This window comes from Triturus cristatus, chromosome 2_1 (assembly GCF_964204655.1).
Source record: "Triturus cristatus chromosome 2_1, aTriCri1.1, whole genome shotgun sequence".
Classification (NCBI taxonomy): domain Eukaryota; kingdom Metazoa; phylum Chordata; class Amphibia; order Caudata; family Salamandridae; genus Triturus; species Triturus cristatus.
Genome location: NC_140581.1, coordinates 192,268,933 through 192,286,000, shown reverse-complemented (window position 1 = coordinate 192,286,000; position 17,068 = coordinate 192,268,933). Strand labels below are relative to the sequence as shown.

The following is a 17,068-nucleotide window of genomic DNA, read 5'->3' as shown; positions in this document are numbered from 1 at the left end:
ATACACATAAAATACTGTTCTGTATTCTGAATGGTACATGTCCTTTGAAGCGGGCATATTTTATCCTCGGCGCTACCTTAAAGGAGTCAAAACTGCCGCTAGATAAAACTCTGATCTCTCTCAAGCAAGTACATTAACCATCAGAGTTATCGTGATACTTTTATTGTTGCCTGAAAACTACTGGATACCCAAGGAACTGGTGCTTTCAAAACAGCTGCACCACTACAAAAATTGGCCCCTGTAACAAAACCGCCCCTCGACCCTTCCAGCCCCCCAGGGAAACGCCTGATGCCCAGTAGGACCAGTCCAGCCTTGTGAGGGGCAGTGGGGGGTTCCACTTTATCCTGGGGACTTATCATACATGCAAACAGACCCGATTCTGGCGAGAGACTCCAGATTTTTTAAAGTCAAAAATGTCTTTATTTTAGACATCTCCTGCTTGAAATTGTCTCTGCTTCAATAATTATATTTTGAAAATCCCCGAATTTCTTGTTCTGAAATGTCGGCATACATAGACATATTGGGGTGATATGCGAAAACAGGAAAGAGGGGTCTTCACCCACCACCTTCTTGTTTCCTGAGTATTTGTATTTTGAAAGTGGGCTAGAGCGTCGAGATTAAGATGTGCATAACATGTAATAGTTATGGTCCAGCAAAAACACTACTGTATTTGCCAAATTCTGTAGCTAGCTGGTACATTTCAATCGTATGTTAGTGCCACGCTCTGAAGCATATGCTGACATGAATACACTACGCACACCATCAGTCGAGCGCAGCTTATCGCCCAAGAGGGTATCCAGGCGCTGTGCTTACCTTAACATCTTTAAGCACCTTAACATAAAGTTAGCCTTACATCTCACCCCTTCTCCTACTTATATGTTTTACAACATAAGCAGCTTCAAAAAATGCAACAACTGCTCTAAAATACAACAATGCTATGTTAAAGTGACTTCCACGCGATCGTTAAGTACAACAGCCTTGTGTCAGCCTCTAAGATAAACAATAGCATACAGCATGATCACTTCACATAGCATGGAATTATCAGTACTAGCAAACCGTGCCTTTCCAATCATTCTAGGTGAAAGATCGATTGGTTTTGTCAACGCTTGTTTGTATATATTTTGCGAATCTTTTCCTCTCACTTACCTCCTCTTTCTAAACCCTCTCCTCAACATTAAAATCTTTTTCACATCTGTAAAGTTTGAACCGGCCGCCAATACCGATTTCCCATAGTAACAGTGTGTGTGTGTGTGTTGGTGCAAATCTCGCGAGAAGCAGACGGTACTCTGCTGACTAACGTGGCGGCCATTTTGAAATATTCCGATTTCGGACTATTTCACTGGTTTTCCAAATGAATAGCAAACGGTTATTTTGTGAGAGAAAGACGAACAGTAGTGTCTCCTTTTAAATCAGTAGCCACTTGTAGCTCACTTTATATGATTTAGTGACTAAACTGTATAGCTGCATGGTTGTCTCAGTAGCTGAGTAACTTGTCGATGCCTTGCGAAGTTTTCGGTTTTACAATTATGCCTAGGCGACAGAATAACTAGGAACTAAAGGCTGCCCGATCATGTGCCTTAAACAAACACTAAAGGACGTTCGCACCATTGTTAGTAGAACAAGGAATTGAAATAATATATGCAGTACTTGGTAGAATAAGTAATAACGAGAGCGCAGGTTTTCGCTACATATTATAATTGTACTCATCATTTGGATTGCCCGCTATGCATAGTTGCCAAGTTTTCAGATTGCCTATGTGTGGCTTTTCCATGCTTTCAAATGTTCTTATGAGTGACATTGTACTGCCAAATGTGTGACACTTCGATTGGCACTGTGTCACGAGTAAAAAAAGAAAACCAGGCAATGAAACTCATGAAGTATCAGAAATTACCTCTTTTGAGCAATGAAAAGCTCTAATAATAAGGCTTTGAAACTGCTGCAAAATCCCTGAAATGAAAGGTCAGTAATCTCCTTGGTAGCGAATGCACTTGCGGCAGAAATCTTTGTGTTGTCTAGTCACAGATTTGGCTCATCATAAAATAGCATTGAAGGTTAAAGTGCTTGCTGGAAACGTATAACATCAAGTCAGTGATTTGTAGTTAATTTGTAAAGCTCAGTAGGTTACTGCTTTTGCAACAGAGGTGATGTTATCTGCAGGTCACAAGTTATAATCAATCTACTATAACTCAGTGAGTTATGAACTGGCATCAAGGAGCTCCGGCGTTCCGCGGCATATCTTATGGAATAGCACTGTTACGTTCCTCTTATGTCCCACTTGGGACACCGTTCTAGTTTGCCAAACCTGTGTCCCTGCGTGGACACCATACCTGTGAGGTCATCAGCTGTCCAACTGTTCCTTGACAGTTGACAGCTGATCGCCGATCCTGCAAGTCGTCATTCGCTCCTCCCCTGTCGGAGCATGTGTTGGTATTTGTTATTAAAGGAATCTTTCTACTTCATTCAAGCGTGATTCATCTTAACAACTTGGCGACGAGTGCCAATACGGAACCCACGTTCGTCGGATAAAGAAAAAAAAAATCATTTTTTTTTCCTGACAAGAGGCTTGCAGTTTCATGGGTCGGACTTTCTGAAAAATTACTAGTGAATTTCGACAGGATTTCACCCAGTACATGGGGTAATTGCATTCCTTATCCACGGACTTTGTCTCTTCCTTGTCGTGCCAGTGGATGGTAAACAAATTTCTACATGGAACTTCTGCTCTTTCTGAGGTGAATATTTGCCAATTTAACGCTCCCACGTTAAAAAAAATAGAAAAAAGAAAAAAAACTGTTGTGGCGATTTCATACGTTCTGATTTACTAATTGTGCAGTGGCTGATTGTGAGGAAAACCTTCGTTTCTCTGACGGACATTCAACGGTTCCCCCAACCGCTGCAACTGTCATCCGAACTGTCATCCGTCAACTGTCATCCTTAATAGACTCGCATCTCAGCTGCTCCACACGTCATCACGCTCCTACGTGATACGTGCCGCCATCTTGGAAAACCTCCTTCCTGCTTTAAGCGGTCTAGTGTTTCTTGCTGACGATCGCACTGGCCACGACGCACTACGCTGCAATCTTGCTTTCTCCAGTCAATTTCAACGCGCGCACCGGAATTAGCATCTGAACCTTCACCGGTGCAGCGCGCGCTCGAGGGAAATCTACACGGTGTACCAGGACTTTCCTTTGGGACATCACTACTAGTAAGAGTTTCATAAAATTCCTCAGATTGACTATAAATACTGGCATGTTGTGGGCAGTATAAACCCTTTTCGCTCCTCATGGTTTGGCAGATACTGTGATTCCCTGCATATTTAAGCATTTTTTTTCTTCGTCTACTATTAGAATCACACTCACTATTTTAAAACGTGTACTTTCCTCACATTACTGCCGTACTTTGACTGACCTGTTTAACATAACTCAGTGCCATGGCATCTGGATACGTGTGGAATCTCGCACCTCCCGAGACATTTTGAGGAGCAGGGGATGAGCCAGTTCTCAGATGGGAAGAGTGGAGAGATTACTTTTTAAACTACATTTCCACACTGGAAGAAGATGACGAAGTTAAACCTGAAAGGAAGTATAAGTTACTAATGCATTCATTGGGGGCCGGTGGCATAAAAGTGTATAATGCTATAAACAAAAAGATTAGGGCCGAAAATGAAGGCGACGTTTTCAGTAATGCCATTGACGACCTCAATACGTACTATAAACCCAGAGTATGTGTCGGTGTGGACCGCTACAAATTTTTCCACAGAAAACAAGGTGACAATGAATCTATTGACGACTATGTGGCTGCATTGAAAAACCTAGCATTAAATTGTCGTTTCGGAGACCTGCATGATGAACTTATACGTGATCAGATAGTAATGCAAGGATCTAATTCCAACATACAAGACAATCTGTGGGCTAAGGGAGAGTATCCTTTACAGAACATAATTGATATAGCCAGAAAGGCAGAACTTACAGGGCGTTGCGCCAAGGCGGTTCTGGCGGAAACGAAAGAGAAAAATAAAGGTGATGTCGTGGGGAAGGTGGTTGAGAAAAAGAACTATAACAAAACCAATGTAAATCAAAAAAACTATAGAAAAGTGTACAAGAAAAATGATAACAAAACAGAATTTCATTGTTATCGATGTTTGAGCCCATCTCACTTGGCTAATGATCCCAAATGTCCAGCCAAAGAAATTAAATGCACACATTGCGGAGTTAAAGGGCATTATGTGAAAGCTTGCAACAAAAGAAAACCGCAAAAAATTAAAATGATTGAGTACAGTGGGAACTCAAGTGAAAATGAAGATGAATATGATGACGTTAACATGTATGTACTAAACATTGATGAAGAAAAGGGCGAGTACGTAGATGTAATAAACACCACAGAAAAAATAACCAGATCAAGAAAACCAATTTGTCACATGACGATTGGAGGAATAAATATTGACATTGTGGCAGATTCTGGGTCACCGTACACCATAGTCAACAAGCAAGTATGGAAGGATAAGTTCGAATCTAAACTGGGAAATGACCTAGAGAAACCAGATATAAAAATAAGGTCATTTACTGGAGAGCCTATTGATGTATGTGGCTACAAGAGACTCAATTTCAAATATAAAAGTCGCGACTCTGACAGTAAACTGTATGTTTCTGAAGTTGGTCCATCTGTATTGGGGTGGATGGATCAGGGAAGTTTGGGAATCATCCTTGATCCAAGCAGAGAGGATCCCGTTCTAAGCCTTTTTGATGACGAGAATTACGCAGACTCCTTGCTCAAAAAATACCCCAAGGTATTTAGTGGGACTGTTGGAGAGCTTAAGGGATATCAACATAAAATACAACTTAAACCAATTAACACACCCGTGATACATAAAGCAAGAAATATCCCTTTTGCTATCAGAGTGGAGGTGGAATCTCAATTGAACCAACTCCTAAACGAAGGAATTATTGAAAGAATCGATGCCTCTGAATGGGTCGCACCTTTGGTTATTGCCAAACGAGCCAACGGAAAATTGAGGCTCTGCGTCGATTTAAGAGACCTCAATCAAAACATTATTGTAGAACAGTACCCACTACCAAAAATAAACGAAATGTTAGCTGCAACCAAGGGTATAAAATGGTTTTCAACTGTGGACTTGAAGTCTGCATACCACCAAGTGCCTCTACATCGTGACAGCAGGTCATTGACAACTTTCATTACTCCACATGGTTGTTTCAGGTTCACCCGAGTACCTTTTGGCTTGGCCTCAGCGGCAGCTATGTTTCAAAGACTTAGGAACCATGTCTTCAAGTGAATTACAGGTATTTTACTATTTCAGGATGATATCCTGATTATGGGGAAGACCAAGGAAGAACACGATGTAAGAGTTGAGCAAGTCCTCGAAATCCTGGAAAGTAAAGGTCTTACCGCAGAACATGCCAAGTGCAAATTTGCATGTAAATCTGTAAATTACCTGGGCCATAAGATAACAGGTGAAGGTATTAGCCCAAAAATGGAATTGTTACAGGCAATTAAGGATTCCCCTGTTCCATCCAACAAGGATGAAGTAAGATCGTTCTTAGGACTGGTGGAGTTTTACTCCAAATTCATCAAAAACTTTGCATTGAAAACTTACGATCTTAGACAACTGCTCAAAACAAAGAACAAATTCGAATGGAACAAGGACTGTGAAACCGCTTTTCAAAACCTAAAGAACGACATGTGCACGGCGTTACCATTGCAAGGATACGATTCAACCTTGCAAAACTATTTGACAACTGATGCCAGTAACAAAGGCATTGGTGCTGTCCTAACCCAAAAAGACTCCAAGGGCAATGAGAACACTGTGGCTTTCGCTTCGCGATCACTAACTCCAGCGGAGGAAAAGTATTCCGTGATTGAACGTGAAGCACTTGCGTGTGTATGGGCATTGGAGCATTTCCGGCAGTACATCTGGGGAAGGATGGTCCACCTCTGCACTGACCACAAGCCACTAGTCAAAGTGCTGACAACCAAAGGATTATACACCGCATCCTCAAGGTTGGCGAGGATGTCTGTACGCTTGTTTGACTTCGTATACAAGGTACATTACATACCAGGTGTGAAGAATGTCGTGGCTGACTATCTCAGCAGAATGCCTTTGAAGAACAAGGAGCAGACTGATGAGGAAAATGAAGAAATGTGCATTGCTAAAATTTTTGATGAGGACAGCAGGTTAGAAAAAGAGGAATGGTTCGCCGAACAGAGGAAAGATGACACCATCGTTCAAGTGATGGAAAAAATTAATAAGGGGTGGCCAGCAAAGAATAGGCTACAAGAAAAACTAAAACATTTTTGGGAAGTCAAGAATGAATTGTGCCAGGAGGATGGATTTTTGATCAGAAACGGAAGATTCGTACCACCGGAGTCATTACGCACCAAAATTCTCAACATATGCCATGAAGGGCATCTAGGTATTGCCAAGACTAAGAGCAGGGTGAAAAATATGTACTGGTGGCCGGGCGTGAGCAGAGACGTTGAAAGAGCAATCAGAGAATGCAAGTTATGCATGGATGCAGACAAATCTCAAGTCCCATTCAGACCACCATTACAACCCATTGCGTCACCCACTATGCCGTGGGAAAGAATAGGGATTGATGTGATGGGACCCATCACTGAAGCGCAGGAACAATGGTATGTGATAGTAATTAAAGATCACTTCAGCAAATGGCCGGAAGTAAAAATAACCAGTAAGCCAGATGCACACAACCTTGTTAAATTTATGGATGAGACATTTTCCAGGGAAGGTCTACCCAAGCAAATTATTAGTGACAATGGGGCACAATTCATGTCTCACATTTTTCAAAATTATATACAAAAACACAATATTAAACATAAAACCACATCTGTGTATCACCCCGCTGCCAATGGTGCAGTCGAAAGATTTAACAGAGTGTTGAAGGGCACTATCAAATTGGCAGCAAACAATAATCTCGACTGGAAACAAGAAGTGCTGAAAACTGTGTGGGCTTACCGCATTACACCAAGTGACACCACGGGTCATAGCCCATTTGAACTTATGCGCGGCAGAACTCCGCTATCAAAAGACAACGTGGGGTGGATAAACGCAGCCAAAAGAGTGGAGTGGTCAGCAAGTGCAATCCGAGAGAGACTTAGGCAAGCCCAGCACAAAACAAAAGATTACTATGACAAAAAACACGGATGCAAGGAGGTAGAAATCAAAGTGGGAGATCTTGTCAAGGTGAGAAGGAGTGGTCACGTGGGGAAAACGCAGAATAGATATACCCCTCCTTTGTCGGTAAAGAACGTTTATGGTAACTCAGCACGTTTGAGCGACGAAAGAGTGTGGCATTTCTCAGCACTGTCGGCGTACAAGTATCCAGCAAACCCTGAAGCTGAGTCCAAGAAGGATCCCTGTCCGGAAAGCTACGGGGATAATCAAGGTACAGCCGCCAAAGACAACAAAACATCCATAGACTTTTCGGACTACGAGTCTGACTATGAGTTCCCTACAACATCCGTGACGGTGGGAAGAAGCGACACGAGAACCACCATGGATCCATCAATAACGATAAACGACACTCAGGCCGTTAAGGAAAACCGGCGCAAGTTGCCACCCACACCGCTTGAAGGAAATTTACCACAAGTCCGCAGAACACGTGCAGGAAGGTTGTTGGGAGCACCGATGAAGCTCAAGGACTTTGTTTGTGAATGAACCTCACCTCATCGGAGACCTGTCAACCCTTCCACAGTTTCCAGACTTTTACGTTGATTGCAAAGGGGGAAGATGTGTTACGTTCCTCTTATGTCCCACTTGGGACACCGTTCTAGTTTGCCAAACCTGTGTCCCTGCGTGGACACCATACCTGTGAGGTCATCAGCTGTCCAACTGTTCCTTGACAGTTGACAGCTGATCGCCGATCCTGCAAGTCGTCATTCGCTCCTCCCCTGTCGGAGCATGGGTTGGTATTTGTTATTAAAGGAATCTTTCTACTTCATTCAAGCGTGATTCATCTTAACAAGCACGCTGAATATCGGTTCTAACCTTCTACTTTTGACTCGATAAGGCTGTGGGTAAAAACGGCTTCCTTTCCTTTCTCTCCGGAGGAAAAAACTACCAAGATAAGTATAAATAAAACCTAATTACGCGAGCTTGGGAGTCCGAGAGTACGGCTCATGGTGGTTTCAGCAGTTTCCCTCCATTTTGGCACTGCAGAACGGGCAGAGTGTGCAGCCGCAGTCAGCCTATCGTTGTGGCGCGCGGCTCGACCTGTTGTGGAAGGGCCGGCTCGTGGTGGTGCGCTTGAGCTTCCGGGTTGCGGGAGCTACAGCAGGCGGGGAGACTCGCGGAGGTGGAGCAGGGCAGACCCAGGGACGGACGCAGGCACGGAAGGAAGTGGGAGAACAACGCTGAGAAGGTGAGAAGTTAGAAGTGTGATGTTTGTGAACTCAGGAGAGGGGGGAGGATAGATTGCAGCCCAAGCAGGGAGCAATTACAGACCCCCAGAGTATTGGCCAAGAAGGAGTTTTGGATTGCTGTGTGGGTAACAATATGACCCCCAAAAAAGGAGGAAGAGTGGTCTCGAAAAAGAAAAAAAACAAATCCACAGACGAACTTGGTGGCATAGAGGGGGAAGTAAATGTACTGGACCAGACAGGACAAGGTAGGACAGATAGGAAGCAGCAAATAATATCTTAAAAGTTATTCCTAAAGTGGGTTTAACGCATGGAAATACGGATTTGCCAAAAAACATACTCCCTGAGGAATGCCGAGTGTGTACAGCTGTTAACCGAAGGAGAAGGGAGTACTGATAAGGATAAAGGGACAGGAAGCGGTATAGTTTCAACTCGAGTCTCACCCCCCTTGGCAACACAAAGAAAACCCCTTAACCCACAACAAGACAGTACAGATAAACCTAAGAAAATTACAAAACAGAATAAAAACTACACAGGGAAGCCAAGAGTCACACCATCCTTGAGGTCGTATATTAAACTAAAAGAAGTAGAACCTTTAGATATATCAACACCACCGAGGCAACTACCTGCTACAGTCACTTTGGCAACTATGCCGGGGGATAAGCAGACAGTAATTAAAACTCATTTAACTACCTCAAAAAGATACTCTGTACTAGAGCAACACGACACAGATGATACAGACATGCCCATGGCGGAACAATTGTCACATAATTCGCCAGGAAGGGATCACACCCAAAATAATTCCAGGACGAATGTATCCTCGGAAAACCAACTAGACGAACAAATAAAGGAAAACTCTATAGATGTAAGCTCAATGTTAGTTCAGCTTTCCAAAGAGATTAGAGATAAGTTTTCCATATCGGAGAATAATCAAATGAAAATACAGGAATCATGTGTCAAATAAAGTCCAAAAATCGGTCCTGAGTATTTTCTTCTTCTTTTATTTCATGCTTGCCAGATATTTTCCTTTTTCTGTACAGTTTCTTCAAACAAATGCCTTCAAGCCAAGCCAACACGTGTTTCGTCTAAATGGCTATTAGCCATGGACTTCATCAGGGCGAAATTCTACAATATCAAATTCGGAATAAAGATCAAGAAGATTCCTCTGTAATCCTAAAATTATAATACGCGTTTCTTCCGTCTGTGCAGTAAAATTGTAAAGTCCAAGTCTCAAAAACTCGAGTATAGGCTCATAAATGACAGCCACATATCCTGAAACTGAATACCTCGGTATGGCTTGGCTTGAAGGCATTTGTTTGAAGAAACTGTACAGAAACAGGAAAATATCTGGCAAGCATGAAAAAAAAGAAGAAGAAAATACTCGGGACCACTTTTTGGACTTTGACGCTTTGACTTATAAGCTTTTACTCGGTTTACCTACTATTCAAACTGCTTAGAGCATACCATATGTGTTATCCATTTGTTTTGTTTAAGTATATTTCCCCATTCTTCCTCTCGTAGATGCATCTCCTGCAGAATAATTATATCATTATCAGACAATTTGATTAATTCTAGAATATTCCTCCTTCTTTTATGTACTCTCAACCCATTAACATTCCAGGATATTATTCTGAGATTATTCATTTTCTTCTCCCCCCCCTGCCCCCGCCCTTGTTCTTTAAAGCCTTCTTTCTGATGTTTGTTAATGTCAAGCATAAGGATATTTTTTTTTCCTCTAATGCTCCCCACCCAGTGCTCTTAATTATAAGTGAAAACGTGCATTCCTCTAGTTGAGACCCTCCTCCCACCCTAGGGAACCTTGGTATTCAGTTTCAGGATATGTGGCTGTCATTTATGAGCTTATACTCGAGGTTTTGAGGCTTGGACTTTACGATTTTACTGCACAGACGGAAGAAACGCGTATTATTATTTTAGGATTACAGAGGAATCTTCTTGATCTTTATTCCGAATTTGATATTGTAGAATTTCGCCCTGATGAAGTCCATGGCTAATAGCCTTTTGGACGAAACACGAGTTGGCTTGGCTTGAAGGCATTTGTTTGAAGAAACTGTACAGAAACAGGAAAATATCTGGCAAGCATGAGATAAAAGAAGAAGAAAATACTCAGGACCGATTTTTGGACTTTATTTGACACTTTGACTTATAAGCTTTTGCTCGGTTTACCTACTATTCAAATTGTATTTGGTGGGCATCGCCCACATATTACGACGTGAGGTGGTCGTTGTATGGTTAACCTGGAGCAGTGGCTCTAAGCAGGATATCTATTGTTACCACGATTACCACTTCCCTGCACAGATTTTCCCTACCACTGTTCTTTTTGTTGTTTGCTCTAAGCAGTCATGTAACGTCAAGAGAGTAGCTATATTATTTAAAAAATCGGCTAATGTTAAAAGGGAGGATTATAAAGTAGATTAAGGGGGGTAGATGGGTAATAGTGAACATAAAAATAGATAAACTCGGTTTTACGTTGGTAGGATATTATGGTCCTAATGTGGACGACCCTTCCCCTCTTAATGAACTATATAAACACTTATTAGATGCCAAATATGACATAATCATGGCAGGTGATTTTAATATTTGAATGAATCCTCTACTCGATAGATCATCAACACAACACACTATAAGTGCCCCAAAAATGAGAAAGAGCATAAAACAACTAGTAAAGAATTTAGGGCTAGTGGATATATGGAGACTCAATGCCGGTAATAAAAAAGAATTTACATATCGAAATAAAAAGTACTCCCATGCCTCAAGAATTGATTTATTCCTGGTGAGTGAGAGATTAAGGGAGAATAATATAAGGGTTAGACATCATCCAGAGCATTTGTCTGACCACGCAGCAGTGAAGCTAGAAATGTCCACAAGGGGAAACTTAATAGAATATAGATGGACACTAGACAGAACACTTTTAGGGAAGCAGGAAGAGGTGAATATATTAAAAGAAGAAGTGGCTGAATTTTTTGACATAAACTCTGAGTCTGCAGCACCGCATATAGTATGGAACACTTTCAAGGCTTACCTCCGGGGGAGACTTCTAAGTCATGCCGCTTTTTATAAAAAAGAGGGGGGGAAAAAAATGAAAGCATATAAGGATAAGATTAAAATATCACAGGAAACTCTCACAGGCTGCTGAAATATCGCCTCAAGGCTTGGATTGCAAAATAAACTAAATCAGGCTAAAGAAAATTTGGCAAAATTCTTGGAAGGGAAGATTAAAGAGCGATGTGAAGCCAGCAAAATGGCCCATTATGAATACGGGGAAGGGTGTGGGAAACTCCTCGCGTGGAAGGTAAAACGCGATCAGTTGAGAAACGAGATCAAAAAGATACAGGACGCTGGTTCTCAAAAACCATGCGAGGAAAATGTTAGTATAGGCAGGCATTTGGCGACTTCTTTCAAGAATTGTACACTGAAGAGAAGAGGGGCTCCCAATCAGAACTAGATCAGTGGTTGGATCAGGACCCCCTACCTGGGATAAACACCGACCAACAAGAAATGCTAAATCAGGAAATCACAATCCTTGAGATAGAAAAAGCTATTTCTAGTTTAAAGAAGGGGAAGGCGGCAGGACCGGACGGTATCCCCAATGAAATCTATAAAGCCCTAAAGGAGATTCTGACCCCACATTTACATAAGTTATTAAATAGTATATATATTCACCAGGCATCCATCCCAGCCTCATGGAATGAGGCAGTAATTACTTTAATATTGAAACCTGGGAAAGACTCACTAAAATGTGAGTCGTATAGGCCAATTTCATTATTAAACAATGATTATAAAATCCTTACACAAATTTTAGCTATAAGGTTGGGCAGGACATTGGGGAGCATTATACACCCAAGCCAAAAGGGCTTTATGAAAAATAGACAGCTGAAGGATTTAACACACAAATTAGTTACATCAATCGATATAGCCACTACAATAAAAACACCATTAGCTGTTATAATGATAGACGCTGCTAAAGCATTCGATAGAGTACGTTGGCCGTACCTGTATAGAGTTATAAAACAAAGCAATCTGGGGACAACTTCTTAAACACTATAAAAACAATTTATGAAGTACCAACAGCTAGGATAGTGGTAAATGGATCACTTTCACCACGATCAAGATAGGGCGTGGGACTAGGCAAGGATGTCCCTTGTCCCCTCTATAATTCAATATGTATATAGAACCTCTGGCTAGAAGAATTAGATCTGAAACTGAGATTACCCCTTTTAGATACTTAAATTGCGAAATAAAAACAGCCCTATACGCGGATGACCTGATGATATATACACCGAGTCTCGGGACTGCATCACCTCGCATAATGGACATAATGGAGAATTTTGGAACAATCTCTGGTTATCTAGTGAATAAAGATAAAACCGAAACTATGACTTGGAACGGATTAACAAATTCTCAACTAGAAAAGCAAGAGATTAGATACTTGGGAGTCAGGATAATCAAGGATCTGAATAGTACAGCCTTTATTAATTTTAAGAAACTGCACCTGGAACCTAAGGCTTTATTGGAATCATGGATGCATTTGCCGCTATCAGTTCTGGGCAGAGTTAATTTGATTGAAATGACGAGTCTCCCAAAGTTCACTTATATTTTTAATGCCTTACCATTACATTTTAAATCACAGTGGTTACAGACACTGCAAAGCGATTTGACCGTATTTGTGTGGAAAAACAAAGCGGTGAGAATAGCATGGAAAAAAACTACGTAAAAAGAAAATGGATGGGAGAATTGCTCTGCCAGATTTTAAACTATATCACTGGGCTTTCTTTTTTAAAAACACCAGACATCTTCTCATGGATAATACACAAAATTCTCCACTTTATCTACGCGCCTTAAAAATGAATCTGCCAGAGGAAGGACATTTTTTCTTATTCAAATATGGTCACCCCAAATTCTTTAAAAAGATCAGGTTCAAGGTTTTGTCAGCAGCCTGTGAGGTTTGGGTACAAATTAAACGAGTCATGGGCATACTATGCTACAGTAGCAAAGTTCCAATTTGAATTCTCCAGGCACTCCAGAATGCCTCTCAGATGTCCTAGCTCTTCCTTTATTGAGGGCGGGCCTGACAACTTGGGGGGAGTTAATTGAAAGCAATTCTCTAATTTCTTGGAATGTATTTGCGTCAAAAACAAATTATACCTTAGCAAGACTTAAATATCTTCAACTGACAAGTTGGGCTCGAAACGAATGGCAGATTGGCACGGACTCAGAATGGGAGGGAGAATTCGTGAAAAATGTAGTATTTAAAAAGGAAGTGTCCAAGTGGTACTGGATGCGAGTGGAAGCGGAGGACAACACTCTACATGCACCAGAGGAGATATGGAGAACGGACATACCAGACGCTGATGTCCACACCTTATGGCAAGTATCATATGCAGCACTTTGGTCATCTATCAGACCCGCACCTTTAAGAAGAAACCATCTTTTTACTCTATACAGAGCTTATTGGTCCACAAAAAAGCTGGCCAAATTGGGAGGAAGCACGAGAAGATACTGTCCTAAGTGTGGTTTGGAAAATGCGGACGACGACGTACACATGTTATGGCAGTGTCCGGTAATGCCGGAGATGTATATCCAGGCAGCCCGTATATTATTCTCAGTGCTTTTGCGATGGTGCCGTTCAATGTTTCCACGCCCCTCCCTCTCATGGCTTCACTTCCATAGGTGATTGATGGAATCAGTTTAGCCTGTATCACCTTGGTCAGTGGGAGAAAGCTTGGTCCAGAGGTCATATTTTTCAGGTTTCTTAATGCTACAGCCGTTGTTAAACCCCTCTTTTTTATTGCCTCACATTGTGCTTTGTAATTGCCTTTATTGTCAATCGTAACCCCCAGATATTTGTAGTCTTGTACGACTTCAAGCTTGACTTTTGCCAAGTACCAGTTGTATTTTATTTTTATTTTCCGGTGATTTACACACATAACTTTTGTTTTTCCGTGATTAATGCTTAGTTTGTTGGTCTCTGAGTATTGAGATATAATGTCCATCAGGCGTTGTAATCCAATGGGTGTCCGACTGATGAGTACTAAGTCGTCTGCATACAGGAGGTTAGATAGCTGACAGCCTCCTAGCTTCGGGGCATGCGAATTGCTTCCATTAAGTTGAACTGAAAGCTCGGCCATAAATAGATTAAAAAGTGTCGGGGCAAGTACACACCCTTGTTTTAATTCTGAAGTTGTGTTCATCTTTTTCGTTAAATGGTCTCCTGCCCCCAGTTTTACTTGTACCCAGGTGTTAATATGCAGAAGGATTAGTTGTTTTAGGAGCAGCGATGGTATGCCTAGCATTTTGCCACAGGATACTTCTGTTTATATGATCAAACGCTGAACTGTAATCAATGAAGCAGATGTACAGGGGCTGTTTGATTACAAGAGCAGCGTCTATCATTAATGAGAGGGCGGAGATGTTAGTGGCAGTGCCCATATCTCTACAGAAACCGGTTTGATTGTAGGGTATTGCTTTAATTTCCGTAGCCCATGTTGTTAGTTCTTGGAGGAGTACCCCGGCATAATATTTGGCTTCGTTGTCCAAAAGTGCCACCAACTAATAGCTCTTTGGATCACTCCTGTTGCCTTTTTTATAGATGGGAGAGATTCTTGAGCCCCTCCATGACGATGGTACCATTGATGTCTGCATGATTCTGTCAAAGATCGGTTTTAAGACTGTAGCCCAAAATTCAGGATCTTGTTTGAATAGTATGGGCGGACTCCCGTTTGGACCTGGAGCTCCTTCACGTCTGCCTTTCAAGATTCATTTGCAGACTTGGGTATTTGTTATTGTGAAATTCTGTCCATGTTCTACATTGGGGTTTGGCTGGAATACCTGCACCAGAGGAGATATGGAGAACGGACATACCAGACGCTGATGTCCACACCTTATGGCAAGTATCATATGCAGCACTTTGGTCATCTATCAGACCCACACCTTTAAGAAGAAACCATCTTTTTACTCTATACAGAGCTTATTGGTCCACAAAAAAGCTGGCCAAATTGGGAGGAAGCACGAGAAGATACTGTCCTAAGTGTGGTTTGGAAAATGCGGACGACGTACACATGTTATGGCAGTGTCCGGTAATCCAGATCTTCTGGCACGAGATGGGTGAGTTTGCCTCCAAAACACTAGGAGTTAAAATCAAGGTAAGCGTTGATCTCGTTATTTTTGGGATATCGCATAGAGGTAATAAAAATTACATAGCGAACATACCTCAGGCACATCTATTATTTGCATTGATAATTATGGCACGCAGAGAAATATGCACGAAATGGGAGAGAATGGATTTTGTATGTCAAAAATACCTGTAGGCTAGATTGTGCTAAAGGCTTATCTAGACGGATTAAAATGTGGAGACCAATATGGGAGATGCTATCAGAAGAAGATAACTGAGGGCACCTCATTGCTTGGTAGCTTATAAAGAAGAGGTGACATAGTAAAGTCCAATGATTAAGGCATACTAAACTATGCTGGAGTTCGGTCAGATCGCTAATATTTCCAGATATATAGTTCAATAAGGCCTTGGCTTCCTGGGTAGAGGTGTTGTGGCGGTTACCCCAGTTTGTATGCACACTGCCCTAGTAACATGTCTTATGCCAATGTATGAGAACTAAAAAAACTAAAAAAAAAATAAGGAGCTGCATGCAAACAGCAATACATAAGATAAGTGCAGAATGTTATTTTTTTTCTTAGTCTTTCATTGCTTATTTTGAGAATTAAGGAAGACTGCCATTGCGCAACACTAAAGTGTAACGTGGAAAACTGCCTCTTTTTATAGTCTATTCTGGCTCCAGCAGTCTGTGAATATTGGAAATATTGTAAATGCTTGCATTAACCCTCTCTCCCCGTACACAGTTTTTTTCTACATCCTTGTTTTACACCAGTAAAGAAACTAGAGTCTTTTATACATCCTCGCCGTAAAGCTTACCTCATGATGCATCAGACACACACACACAAAAACAAAATGTATGCATCTAGCCTGTGGGTGCTCAAGCTGGGAGCTTGCCCAGAATGCTTCCTGCTGTGAGAAATATCACTTCACACAAGGGTGTGTCTCCACGGCAGCCTCAGAGAGACATAGAGAACTGCCCCACCTCAATGAGTGCCGTACAAATATCAAATAAATGTAACCGGCACATGAATAACGATAACATATATGTGCTAGAGAGGCAATAATATCAGTGTGCACAGAAAACAGCAATTCTAAACTCTAACGATGTCAGGAGGCCGATTGGGTACCTGTGACTGACTACAGACCAGGAAAGCGCCCCTGTGGGTGCTAAATCGATGATCACTAGCAGCCAAACTGCCCTCCCAGGACAACACTGAGGCTGCTCAAGAAGAGAAAACTTAAATGCCATTCTCTGGCCTTTAATCATAATTATCTGCATTTAAAAAAAAAGCTGTGCTTGTTTCTTTACAAAGGCAAACATATATATATATATATATATATATATATATATATACAAACACCGTCAAAAGCTGCCACCATGGGGGCTTCTGAGTGCTTTGCTTATTTTCAATATTTAAACAAGATAGGGGGAACGCACAAACTAAGGCATATGGCAGTAATGGGGAAAAGTTCTACTTCTGTCACTTTGAAAAGAATGTCCTCTATAAGTTACACAATGTGGTTCCTCACTGTCTGGATTGACTGCATTCTAAC

At 41.6% G+C, this 17,068-nt stretch overlaps 1 protein-coding gene across 1 annotated transcript in view; it reads right to left on the bottom strand.

Moving 5' to 3' along the window:
- The window catches only part of SKA1 (spindle and kinetochore associated complex subunit 1), a 101,554-nt gene extending 100,295 nt beyond the window's left edge, over positions 1-1,259 (bottom strand). The window contains exon 1 of the mRNA XM_085629741.1: positions 1,147-1,259. The gene's annotated coding sequence lies outside the window, so the exon portion shown is untranslated. The remainder of the gene's footprint in view (positions 1-1,146) is intronic.
- Positions 1,260-17,068: the final 15,809 nt, after the last annotated feature.